Source organism: Camarhynchus parvulus, chromosome 4 (assembly GCF_901933205.1).
Source record: "Camarhynchus parvulus chromosome 4, STF_HiC, whole genome shotgun sequence".
Classification (NCBI taxonomy): domain Eukaryota; kingdom Metazoa; phylum Chordata; class Aves; order Passeriformes; family Thraupidae; genus Camarhynchus; species Camarhynchus parvulus.
Window position 1 is genome coordinate 11000930 of NC_044574.1, and position 13514 is coordinate 11014443.

Below are 13514 nucleotides of genomic sequence, written 5' to 3' on the forward strand. Positions count from 1 at the left end.
GAGTGTATAAAAAGGCCTTTCTGCATATAATGTAAACTCACTATAAACTCCATTTCTTTCTTTCTTTTTAGTGAAACTGAACAATTCTAGTGTTAAAATTCATATCAGCATTAAAGTAGCACAACTTCTTTTCCTGCTGTGGAAAGAGGACCTCTCTGGCTTCAGTCTGGAAGAACTTCCATGTCATCACTTGGTGAATGCCTCTTGAGCTTGTCTGGTTTAAGCCAGAAAATTGCTTCTCTTGAGAATGCTCTGCTCTGTGAAGGCTACATCTACATGTGTCCCAGCTTCTCAGCTGTAAAATCTATAAAATAATATCATGACGTTATAACAATGTATTGTGAGGATAATTTCTGTAATATTTTTAATTTGGATGAGTACTGCTACAAAAACCATTAGAGAAATTTAATCATGAAATAACTGTACTTGTAAGTCTGCCATCCAGTGTTTAATAGAAACGTTCTCCCTACCACTGACTTTTTCATTGTTTGGTCTAATTATTTTTTCTCTAGAGTTTGACCATATAGAATTAACTCCTTTCTGTCTTCTGCAGGCATTCTGAATTGCTCTCATTTTCCTGTTTGACTATTTCTCTGTTTCTTTCAAATGTCATGTTATCTGCAAATATCATTAACATTGTAGATTTCCTTTTTATTTGTAAAACATGCAGGACAAAAGTACATGTGCTTGAAGAACACATAAAATAATAACTTCCAGTGAAAAAATTCATTCACAACACAACAATGACTCAAAATATTTCTGGTACTGCATAAGAATCCTGGTCATATATAAACTGTTGAGAGGAATGCCAGAACGGGGTAGAGTACACAGACCCATTTCTTACCTGGCAATATCTCATTCCTCAAGGATAAACCTAGTCAAGCACATCTTGCTGACATCCACTGGATTTCTGAGGTTGTACACTAACCATCTGTTGAAATTATTTCATTGCATAAGAATATCCAAAGCTTCTAGGGAGTAATACATTAAATTTATCAGCACAACTGTTCAAAGAATTTAAGGGCAGAAGTTCTGTAAATAAGGAAAGCACATCATTTATTTAGTGAAACAAATGTCATTTGTTGAAGCTGGGTCTTCTATCAAAGCCTACAACTCTTAGATACCAAACTAAGCACTGCAAATCTCATTTTGAAATGGACTTCAAAGGGCCTCTGTCTTGTGTCCCAAACTGGTAAGGCAGAAATAAGAGCACAAAACTAAAATTAGTTTCAAATGTTTGTTTGAAACTTCTTATATGACTTTAAAATATTATTTTGCATTTCTGATTAACAAAGCATATTGTCCCTGCATGATTTGTGTTGTCATTTGAATCCAAAATGCAAGCTGGAAACATAAGGAAACAAAATAAATTTTGGCTTAAAATTAGAGACAAAGGTTATTTTGCTTCTTTTTCCACTACCTTAGTTCCACAAGTATATTGCATAGTGATGACCTTTTTCCTCCTGTTGTTAACTAGGTAAACATAATGTAGTATATGGGGTCATTTTGCAATGAAATAATGGCACAAAAATGTAAACTAGAATCTGCTCACAGAGCTGTACTGATCTTTGTTCAATTGTGGGTGTATTTATTTGACCTCACTAGATATTTGTGACATCCTCTCATGTCACTCTGCACAATTAACTCTGAAGCAGTTCTAGACACAATATCATCTGATGGCAATTAAATAAGATCAAATATTCAGGAAGTAATAGTGCACGTGGATACCATGATAACCCTTATAACATACTCATTGCTATCTAAAAAGCAGTGTAGAGGAAGTATAACAAAATTCTGAGAAAAAAAATACCTCTTGTTCTGACTCTGATACTGCTGCTCATGTTCTCTGCTTGATGCCCTTTCTTTTTTTGAGTGCTGCTCTATCAAGGCTTCAGGTTGAAGAAAAATATGCTCCTTTTAATTATTTCAAAGTTATTTCATATTTATTATAGTGATCAAACAAGACAGAAGTGAGTTTAATTGCTTTAATTCTTCAAGTTTTAGAAGATTGGCTCTGGAAGCGTCTAAATGCACATCCTTTCCTCTTTTTCCCTTGCTCCCTGTGAAGAAGGAGTTATCTGCCAGCCTCACCTAGCAATAAATTAAGGTACTCCCCTACTGTCACAATAGTTCTGAAGATTGCTTCTTCACCACATTGTTCCAAAAAGAGAGTAAACAGGTGCATATGAGTGAAACAGGATATTTTCATAAATAATGAAAAGCTGTATGTATTTCTCAAGTTGGACTAGGTTGCCCTTGAAGAATTTATCATCAAAAACATCATAATTATTGGCATACAGAAGTATGTCTGCTTGCTCCTGGGACATAGAGCAACACAGAAGATAAAGTAAAATGTAGAGTGATATTACATAGCACAGACTCTGATCATTCCTTCTACTCTGCTGGGGGCTCTCTGCCTTGGGGAACCATTTCCTGATGCCAATGTGACATCTACATACTCAAGTCCACATCTGGCATTCAAAGTACACAGCCTACCACCATCAGAGCTTTCCCCTTGTTCTGGTGAACACAGGTGACCTGGGTGTGGTTGTTTCTCTTCCTGCTGGGAAGCTTCCATCAAGAATTTTAGCCAGATTAATTTTGTGTTACCACAAAATGCAACGTGATTCATACTCTTACCTTTCCAGATCTGGAGGAGTTCTGGGTTCATCCTCCCCACACACACTTCTGCCATGCTCTTCCTTTGCCTCGTGTCATGTTTGTTCAAGGATTTCCCACTGGTGCTTTATTTTATCTTGATAAAGCACCAAATGTCTTGGTTTAGATAATTCCTTCACCCATGTGACAGCTGCAGCTCGATTACAGCTGTCTCTGGGGACTGGGCATTTCCACTCAGCTCCAGGCTGCCTCTAAGCCACCTCTGATGATGTCTCTCCTCTGTCTCTTTCTTCTCACCCATAAGGTACTGAATTTCCCTGCCACTATCTGATTAAAGCTTTTAGATTCAGCTTTATTTTCTGCCAATACAAAGAATGAGCTTGCCACTCTTGCCAGATGCTCAATCTGTCCTTGAACCAAGGACACATGCTCTGAATTTCAATCATACACAGGTTGATTTGACTTCTAAGGGACATGAAAATGTGGACAAAACCAATAATTATGTCATCCTCCTGACTCCTGTTTTGTCTTGGTGATTTAACTAGTGATTTGATATAAATTATATTTCATTTGCTTTATTTACATGAGACAAAGGATTTCATTGAGAGGAGGAGATGCTTTGATTAAGCTCATATTAAGCAAACACATTAACTATTAAGTAATAGTACTTCATTTAATTTTTTCTTCCATTGAAAACAGTATTAAAGTAAAAAAGGTCTCATGTGACAAAAATAATTTCTCCAGATTAGCCTTTTTAAATGATAAAATATTTTGACAACATGCTCAAAATTTTTCTTACACTTCTGTGACAGGCTACAGCTTCCTAACTAGGTAAATGCCTCTGCTGTATATTTTTAACAAATTCAGAAGTTTGCGGATTGGTGTCCAAACATTTACAAAAAGCAGGTAAGACACTCAGCATGATTACAAACCAGATAATTTAACATGGAAAAATTCTCATTTAAGTCCAATGCTGGTATATAATTACAGCCAGGGATGATGACTTTATAGAAAGCAGACCTTATGGACCAAATCTTATTTACTTATGTGATGAGGTCAAGATTTTCTTTAAAAAAAGGTATCTGGGAGGATATATTTAAACTTTTAGAAGGCATTTGACTTATACATAACCAACTGAAAATCTGATCTAAAAATCAACAATATGATTTATTAATAAAGCACATAATAAGTGAACTGAAAATGGGCCCACTAGCCCCTAGAAATAGTCATGAAAGGAAAAACGTTATGGAACTCAAGTAATTTAATATGATCCCTCAGGGTTGGCACTGGATTTTGGAATATAGAACATTTTCATAAACTATTTTAAAGCAATCTTAGAACAATTACAGCTGACAAAAACAGGCAGGATGATAAAGAGCAAAGATGGAAGAGTTATATAGAATGATCTGAAGTAATTCAGCACATGAAACAATTAAGCCCACAAAATATTTTAATAAAATCACATTCACATTATCCCCATAGAAAGAAAAGTGCAAATCACGCCTGCAGAGTGAAAGGTGTATTGTCAAATCAGTGACTTAAAATGGATCTGGAGTTAAAATGGACAAATAAATGATAAACAGAATTATCTTATCATTATTCTCAATGCTATAAAGACACAAGGAAGGTTATTATATTCCTTCAGTATATGAACCTGGGAAAACTTCAGTGCATTTGTTGATAGCACAGAAATGGAAATGATGCTTCCAGTTCTGGTGCCCACATTTGGAAAGTCATGGCACAAAACTGAAGATACAACCATGAGTAAATTTAAGTCATATTGCCTACCTTTTCAAGAAGAGATCTACAAGGATGCTGAGCAATTCCGGGAAAACAAGGAAGCAAGGGAATACAGGTCAAGTTGAACACATTCAAATTGGAAACTCAACTAATTTTCAACTGCAAGAGTGATGAAGCACCAAGACCTTCAAATCAAGACAGAGTACATCTTTGGAAGATAGTCACAGACCTTTTACAGCCATCAGTTCTATCAATTTATTTTAGCTTAATGAACAACCTGTCAAAAGTAATAGGAAACCAGCTTGAAGCTCATTGTCGTCTGATGACATCTCCCATTCAGCTAAGGGCCACAAAAAGAAAACCGTGACATTTACAAAGTTTTCAAACATTTAAAGTAACTCTTGAAATTGAAACAGATGATTCCCTTCAGCTTAACCCATTCTTTTCCCTGCCTTGGGACACTTATTTGCAAAGAGTTTTAAGGAAAGACCACAACATAAATGACACACAGACTCTACTCTACATATAAGAAAAATAGATTAGGCCAGATTCTCTATTATCATAAATCGTTGAAATCACATCTTTTAGGCTCAGTCTCACAGGAAAGGAGGAAATTCCAAAAAGCAGGGTTTTGACAGACATGATTTCCCCATAACCTAGAAGAAGAATGGACATATTGCTCAGATAATTGCAAGATGATTCAAAAATATTTTGTGATGCTGTTGAAATGGCTTGGAAAGGCTTTTCAGGTTAGAAAGTGTGAAAGAAGCTACAAAAAAGTTTTAGAATGTGCATAGGATCTATAAATTCAACCAAAAAATCCAACTCAGTTTACTGCTTCTCACTTCTGTAAAGCTGAGATTACATCAGAATCATCCCACATCTGATGTTTAACTTGCACCTTAAAAAATGCAGAAGTAAAAATCCTCTCAGCATTCCATTTTGGTCTAATTAATTCTTACATAATTTGTTTATTCCAAGGAGGGATCTAAAGAAGATCACTGTAAAGAGCCAGTAAGGGTGAAAAACTAGTTTCTCCTTTCAGAAGATAACATTTCCTAGGAGAAATCAGCTGAAGCTTACATATCTTGTCACTGGAATGTTGCTCCAACAGCATTAAGCTATTAGAAATGAGTCAATGGCAATACCAGAGAGCAACATGTAGGCTTGGGGGGAAAAGAGAACTACAAAAATTTAATCATGGTATTAAATCAGCTCCGTTGAGCATCCACACAAGCAGACCAGTGCACAACCTTGCTGAGAAAGCCATCCATTAACAATGCAGGGCAGTGGTTCCAAATCTTGTTTCCCTGGCTGTCTTGTTTTCCCTGACTGAATTTTGATAAATGACAGACAGCAGCCTCACAGTCACCACACCAGCACCCTCAGGTGAATCCTAAAAACCTTCACAGATTTCTAGAAAATCAGCTTTTCTGACCAGTCTCTAACCTGTTGCTCCCACCTCTTGGTTGCCATCTCCTTATGGCAAAATATGGCAGTACATGGGGAAACCTGGGAGCAACCTGTGAATAGTGAGGAAAAAGTCTTGAGAATTTCAGTTTTCTCCCCACTGTCTATCATTAGGCTCTTTTTAACCACCACTTCTTGTTCTAAATTTCCATCAGTAGCTGGCATAATTTTTGAATCTTACAAAAGATATTTCTTACCATCCTTAATGGTAAGAATGGTTCCCTGCTGGTTTTAGCTGTAGCTAGGCATTGTCACTTATAATTTTGTACCTAAGTACCCAAGTAATGCTTTTGCATTCTTCTTTTGTTATTTTTCTTTATTGATGTCCACCTTTTCCTAGATAAAACCTTGGAGAAACCTTTCCTCAATTCAGCCTCTAAGGGAAATTAAACACATAGCTACATAAAGAATGTTGAAACAACAGACCATGTTCAGCAGACAGACGTGAATACACAGACAAAAATAGAAGCTTTCCTTTGCTGATTTCTTTTTAAATAGCCCTTTTAAGTCACCTTTACAGGGGTTAGCTGCAGGAGCACAGAATTCAGATTAGGAAAAAGCACCATTGCCAGACTCATCCTCCATCTGACAAGGGTTAACAGGAGATCTTTCAAAGTAAGACAAGCCCACTAAGGGCAACCACAGGAGTGCATGAGCTTTGAGAAACCAGCTTCCTCCACCCAGATATATGAAGGGTGCCTTCTTTCTTGAAGCACATAGCTTTTTTTGCTTTTTTCCTTCCTACAGTCTTTTTTATTTTAATCTCCTCTGATACATCAGGAGATTTTCTCATTATCTATTACCCTTCTTTTGATCCTATTAAGCTTCTGGCAGCAGTGATATCAAGAGACAGTAAGGTTCAGAGGTTAATTGTGTCTTGTGTTTTAAAATTATTTCCCTTTTCCATTTTAACTGTGTTCATTTTTAAATAATGCTAAAATAGAAAGTGAAAAAAAAAATCTATAGCACAGTTTAAAATAAAAATGAAAGAAGAGAGAGTTAAATTATGACACTCAAATAATTCTTTCCTGTAAGCCCTGAGGGAAATCTGATGTCAGTGAGAACTTAATGTAAATTGCTACTGTTAAGGTTAGATTAGAAGGAAAATTTAAAAAATAAGCCATTTAATCAGCTCCTCAGCTGGTGTGAATCAGTTCAGTTCTTTGGGAGGTTTTGAGCGTGAAGTGATTTATATCAGCTGAAGATCATGCCCTTTGAGCTTTAAATATCTAATAGTTTTTATGAATCTCCTGCAGCCTTCTTTTTTAAATCATGGTGTACAGAACCAGACCTTCTATTTCACCTGTGGCTTCACCCCCTGCTTCCTATGCCTCATCTTCTTGTTCATAAATCCCAGAATTAGATTTATTCCTCTTTTGCAGATCCTTATTTAGTTTGTGATCTATTATAAGATCATCACCCAGTCAGTAACTCAACGTGTTGTATTTTTAATGCTCCCTGCCTGCCTACAAACACACATCTACCCCCATGTATTGAGCACCTGAATTTAACTAAATTTCATCTCACTGATTTCAAATCAGTTATGCAATTAATCAAGACAATTTTGAATTATAATTGTATCTCTCCCTTTCACTTTTTTCCTCCAGGAACTGCCTCCTGCCAGCCTGAGACTCTCTTTTTAGCTCCAAACTTCTTCTGCATCAAAATAATTTCATTCAAGCAATGTAACAAGTAGCACAACACTGGCATACTGCTGGCTATAGAGCTACCTTAGGACTTGCTACACCAACGATCAAACACAAGGATTGACTTTCCTCTTTTTTAATATACATACCACTGCATTGTGTGTAGTAAAGCATATATATATAAGACATAAGGACCATCATCTGTGCATATAAAACATAATGTTTTATTATTTAGCATGGTTGAATTAGATGATCTCAAATGTCTTTTACAATTAAATTAAAAATTAGCCCAGCTGAAACCAGCACAGCACATCATGTTTACACAACTTTATTATTCTTCGTATATTTTCCTGTCTTATTATAAATATCACAGAATAAGCTGAGTTGGAAGGGACCCACAGGGATCATCAAGTTGTACTCCTGGCCCTACACAGCTCCATCCCCAAGAATCATACCATGAGTATTCCCCAAACTCTTCCTGAATTCTGTCAGGCTCAGTGCTGTGACCACTTCTTTGGGTAGCCTGTTCCACTCCCCAGTCACCCCCTGAGCAAAAAAATCTTTTCCTAATATTCTACTTGAACCTTCCCTGGCTCAGCTTCAGGCCATTCCCTGGGGTCCTGTCACTGTCACCACAGAGAAGAGATCAGTGTCTGCCCTTCCTCTTCCCCTCATGAGGAAGCTGTAACTGCACTGAGGTCTCCCCTCAGTCTCCTCTTCCTTCTCCAGGCTGACCAGACCAAGTGACCTCAGCCACTCCTCACATGGCTTCCCCTCAAGGCCCTTCACCATCTTCGTTGCCCTCCTTTGGACACTCTGTAATAGTTTATTGTCTTTCTTGTTTTGTGGTGCCCAAAATTGCCCCCAGGACTCAAGGTGGATATGTCACGCTGTGTGTCAGTGCTTGCTTATCCATAAGCCTGGGTTGATGTGAAGGATGCTTCCATATGGAGGAAGATTGTACTGCAGCAACACTCCTCTTCTCTGAAAGAAACACTTTTGTGCCTTCCATTTGCTTTTGACAGCTAATGAGTCAAAGGAGAATTGCTCAAAGCTGCCTGACTTATGCTAAAAAAAACCTTAAAAAGAACTGAGCATACACAGATCTCAACTCTGCCTAAACACCTTCTACTTGTTCCGGGAAAATGCAGAAATGGTTGACACACTCAGTAACAAAAGGTACAGTCTATTTTCAGTGTCAGACAGCCAACAACCAGGACTAATCTTGTGGACATATACTATGCAATGCAGGCAGCAATTATTTCTTTCAGAAGCATCCAAGGAACACAAGTGCTATCCTGCTTTTCATCCTCTCTAAAAACCATTGTTTGTCCTCACCTACTGGGAATTATTTTACCTCCCTTTCTCTTCAACACCCACTTGGCAGAAGGAAACACAACCTATAGGTTTCTCTGTCAAGAACTTACAGCTGATTCACCATTTGACTCTCCACAGATGTAAACATGGCTTTCTGTAATATGTCACAGTGCTTGGAAGAAATTTGTTACTGTGCAAAGAGCAGCAAAACTTCTCCTGACCCTACAGAAGGTCTGACAATAATCCAGAGAGTAAAGTACTTCAAAGAAGCAGCTGGAGCATAACCTCTTTCTTTCATCAGAAACTTCAGTGCCCTATTCATAAGAATTGACCACTGATCAAGCTTTGACAAGTCAAAGGAGAAAACACACATAAAAAGCCATTTCCCATCAGGGCACACATTTAGGAACAGTATTTGCAGCCAAAGTGATTGCCTGTTGACAAAATTACAAAACACATCTGGATTTTCCAAAATTAAGCCCATAATCTACTAAGTACAGGGATGCAGTGCTGTGATGGATGAGTAATGGTAGCGAAGGTGTTCAAAGGAACCTGAAACTCATCAAGGCTTGGTCCTGTACCTCAAAAAAGTTAACAGAAAATAACTCATGGCCTTTGCAGGGCATTAATAAAGAGTCCTTTTTTTTTGGAGGAGTAGAGAGGTGATTTTCCCTTTTTCCCTAGCACCAGAATCTGGCTGTAAATAAAGGAGGCATAGGAGTGGTGGGGTTTCCTGTGCAGCTGCAGAGGTACCTCTGCTCTGTGATCAAAGTGTCCAAGTCCAGCTGTGATGCACTGGTATGGCTCCATGGACCTGCCTCCAGGCTGACAGGGGTGTGTGATAGATCAGCATTGGAACTTCCTTCCATGAACATCAAGTGCCATTTATATGGCTCAGTGTATTTCTTCTTATTATTAAAGTTAGAATCTCTCTATCTAAAAGTCACTCTCGTTAAATTGCTGTCCAGGGAAGTTCCTTCTCCATTTGCCCAGGAGAGGGGTTGCCACTGCTTGGTTGGATGTTCTTACAGTAGCCAATACCAACATTACTCATTTTCATTCACTTTCCTCATCAAACTAATGCTGCTGAGTCTTTTTATGGACACTTCCAAATGCTTTAGCAGCATTGCAATATGACACAGTACATCATCAAAGAGATAAAAAACACATGGTAGTACAAACGGAAGGACCCCCCCTTAATCCAAAGAATAAATATTTTCTGAGGAAAGCATCAATGTTTAAACAGAGAGAGTGCTCCCGTGACTGAGACACCACGCAAATCAGCTTTGCAATCTGACACCTGTGTCAGATGCAAATTGATGCTAAATATCTGGTGGCAAAGAGTAAGAAACATGACAAGCTCTTCTATTTGGGAACTTGAGCTATGAGTAATTACCTGCCTGAGAAACATTTTAAAAGTTTCACTGGCTGTGTTCAGCTGGCATCTTGCTGATTGTCCTTTCTTGTTGAATGCCCATAAGGTACATTTATTATTATTATTATTTTTACTGAGACACTTCAAGTTGGTTATTCATTTAGTTTTATAGTATTCTTTTGATGGCATAAGGTTCAAAAAGATCTTTAAAACACCTTTTTCTATCATAATGACAATTTTACCTCCAAAAGCTGGCACAGCAAGGAAAAAAATAAAAAAAAAAAAAAAAAAGGAGTTCACAAAGGCACTTAATTGCACCATAAAGCCACTACTCCACATAGGGACCCCCATAGACACTAATTTGTACCAGTGCAAAGCATTTTTGTGATTTGTTTTGGCCACTACAGTCACAGGGATTCCAAGAAGTCTTTAAAAATAAAGATTTTGACAGCTCTCTGTTTATCAAGAGACATTCAGGAGTTACAATCTCACCAGAAGAGGAAAGCTGGCAAAAAGCACCATTATTTCCCATCTACTGCAACACCTAGAACACCACAGGCATTTTTTAAAAGAAAGGCAATGTTTCAGAGGGAGGAAAAAAAAAGATGCAACACTAAATACCCACCTTCTTAATAATAATTTGCATTTCAGCTTGCTGAAAAATTACTTGACTATTCTCATTCATGTGATTAGGGCAATTACCGAAATAATGCCACTTGTGGTGGAGTTACTTCACTTGGTAATATACTTCAGATACTCATGTTTATTCAGAAGATCCTAGAGAGAAGTAAATTCAGGTTATCTTTTAAAGCGAGAAATACAGGAAGAATTCGAAACAAAGATTCAACAGCGAATTGCCTACATCATCTAAAGAAGCACAGTGCAGCCATCCAGCCCAGTTTCACAGCTGGAGAGGTGTTGGAACCCAGGACATCCCTCTGGCTGCCCTGGATGGCTCCAGCCCCTGGCCGGGGGCTCAGAGACCCTGGCACGCAGCCAAAGACACCTGTGGCTTTGATTTTAGCCCATGGAGAAAATTACCAACTTTATGTGAAGACTTACAAACCACAAGAGTTTAAGTGGAATGACAGTTCATTTGTCACAAGGGTAGAAAATAGAATTTTGAGGTTTTTAGAATGGGGGTTCAGAAGCCAAGATGGAGGGATTTGGGCGTGCCTTGTCCTTCTTCTTTCTTCTTCTTCTTAGCCTCCATCTTCTGGGTGATGGTGGCACTTTTGGATTGGTTTAGAGTAGAAGCTCACTGTGTAACATAGGTGACAGGTATTGGAAAATTATTGTAAATAATGTACACGTCGTTTTTAGTATAAAATGATAACACCACCCCAAGGGCAAGCAGACCTCAGCAGGTCAGACAAATAATGTTATAGATAACAGAAAATAAGCAATCTTGAAAACCACAGCCGAAGAATCCTGACTCCTTCTTCGATCTCGGGGCTGGGAAAAAGAGACTTTATAGCACCTCGTGGTCATCTCGACCACAGAGACTCCGAGAGAGAAGCGTCCCCGGAGCCTCTGAACCCGGGATTGGCAGCTCCTGCTGCGCTGTCTCTGCTGCCTTGTCCCTTTCCCCACCTGCTGGTCACGCTGGAAAGCAGCACAGTATCAGCGTGCTCTGAAACAGGAAAATATCCAACTCAAGTGATCCTGTCCTCACATCCAGCTACTTCCACGGGCCGCTAATAAAATTGTTCTGCTACTTTTTTACTGTTAAAATTGAGATCAGAAAGAATTCCTGAGGAGGCATCTGAGTAAAAAAAAAAAAAAAAAAAAAAACAAACAAAAAAAAAAAACAAACAAAAAAAAAAAACAAAAAAAAAAAAAAAAAAAAAAGTGCAAAATTCTGATCATTGAAGCTTTCCAGAGAAGAGAAGACTCACTTGAAAGTATTCCCTATCTGCTTCGATTCCAGACACAAGAAGGAATATGGCTGCTGGGATAAACTCTGTAATTATGTAATTATATTCACAGCACTGTGAGATCACAGCTAACAGGTGATATGTTCACTATGGGATTTAAAATCACTGAAATAGTCTGCCAAAACAAGCATTAAATAAAAAGAAAACAAAACACAAAAGCCAAACAAATAAACAAACAAAAACCAAAAAACACACCTAAAATTACTGTGTCTATACGGTTCCACAGCAAAACAGAGATAAAGATAACAATGACTGTACTAGATGGATTTTCTCACAATGCACCAAAGGCCAGTGAAAATTCACCATGCTGGTGGAAAGTAAAAGCATTGCTCCTAGGAAGGCTACACAGTCAAAGTAAAGAGAAAACCATGATGTACTGACAAAAGACAGACATCTCAAAAAATCTCTTCTCTTTCAATATTTTGTACCTGAGAAAAGGGCAAGCAATTTTCCTTTCCTCTCCCAGCTCCTTTTTTCCACTGGATTAAAAACTTCTAATGTGAAACAAAAAAGCAAAGCAAAGCAAAAAGGCTCTAATTTCAACAGTTGTATCTCTGAGTACACTCCACTCATAATATAAATTAACAGCAAGGCTACTTCCCTTTTTGCTTATTCAGGGCAGGCTTTCCAGGAGGACTATTTGGATTTTGGTGCAGTGTCTGGCCAGCTGTCAGACAAGGAGCCTGACTGGCAGCCTGAAGCAGGGTGTTTGCACAGTGTGACAGGTGCATCCAGCTTCAGCAGCCAAGTGCTGCTCCCTGCATCCCCCCACAGCCCCCCACACCTGAGCAAGGCTGGCTGCACAGCTCTGAGCCAAGCACAGGAAGGCTCACAGAGAAATTAATGCAGGTGGAGTCACTGATCTCTGAACAAAAATTTGCTGTGATGCCCCTGCCACAGAGGCAACCAGAGCTACACTCACCTATTTAGAGCTGTTCAAACCTGTTCCAATAAAATTGCAGAGGGAAGAGAGGAGCTGTGCTGCAATTGCTAAGCAGTTTTCATCTAGTAGTATTGTAAAAGCTCCCAGTTAGAACTGGTCTAGAGCAGTGTTTCTGGGATGGTAAATGAGCACTAACACACACACTCAGGTTGTGTGTTCACTGAAACCTGTGCCAGCACACAGAGCCCACCAGGAAACCACTGCCATGGGAGCACAGAGCTGCTGCTCCAGCTCCCACAAGACAAATGTGCCAATGCCTCAGAGAAAAACTGTAAGATGCTACTCATAGTTCCAGCACAACACAACAGCAGAAAATCTTGATTGTGGAAACTATTCCTTGTGCTAATGTGTCAGCATTACATTCTGTGTGAATTCCCAATTAACCACAATTTTTGTATGAAAATACACTTTCAGTTATATAAACAGAAGTAATAAGCAATAACAAAACATATTGTCTTACATCAGTT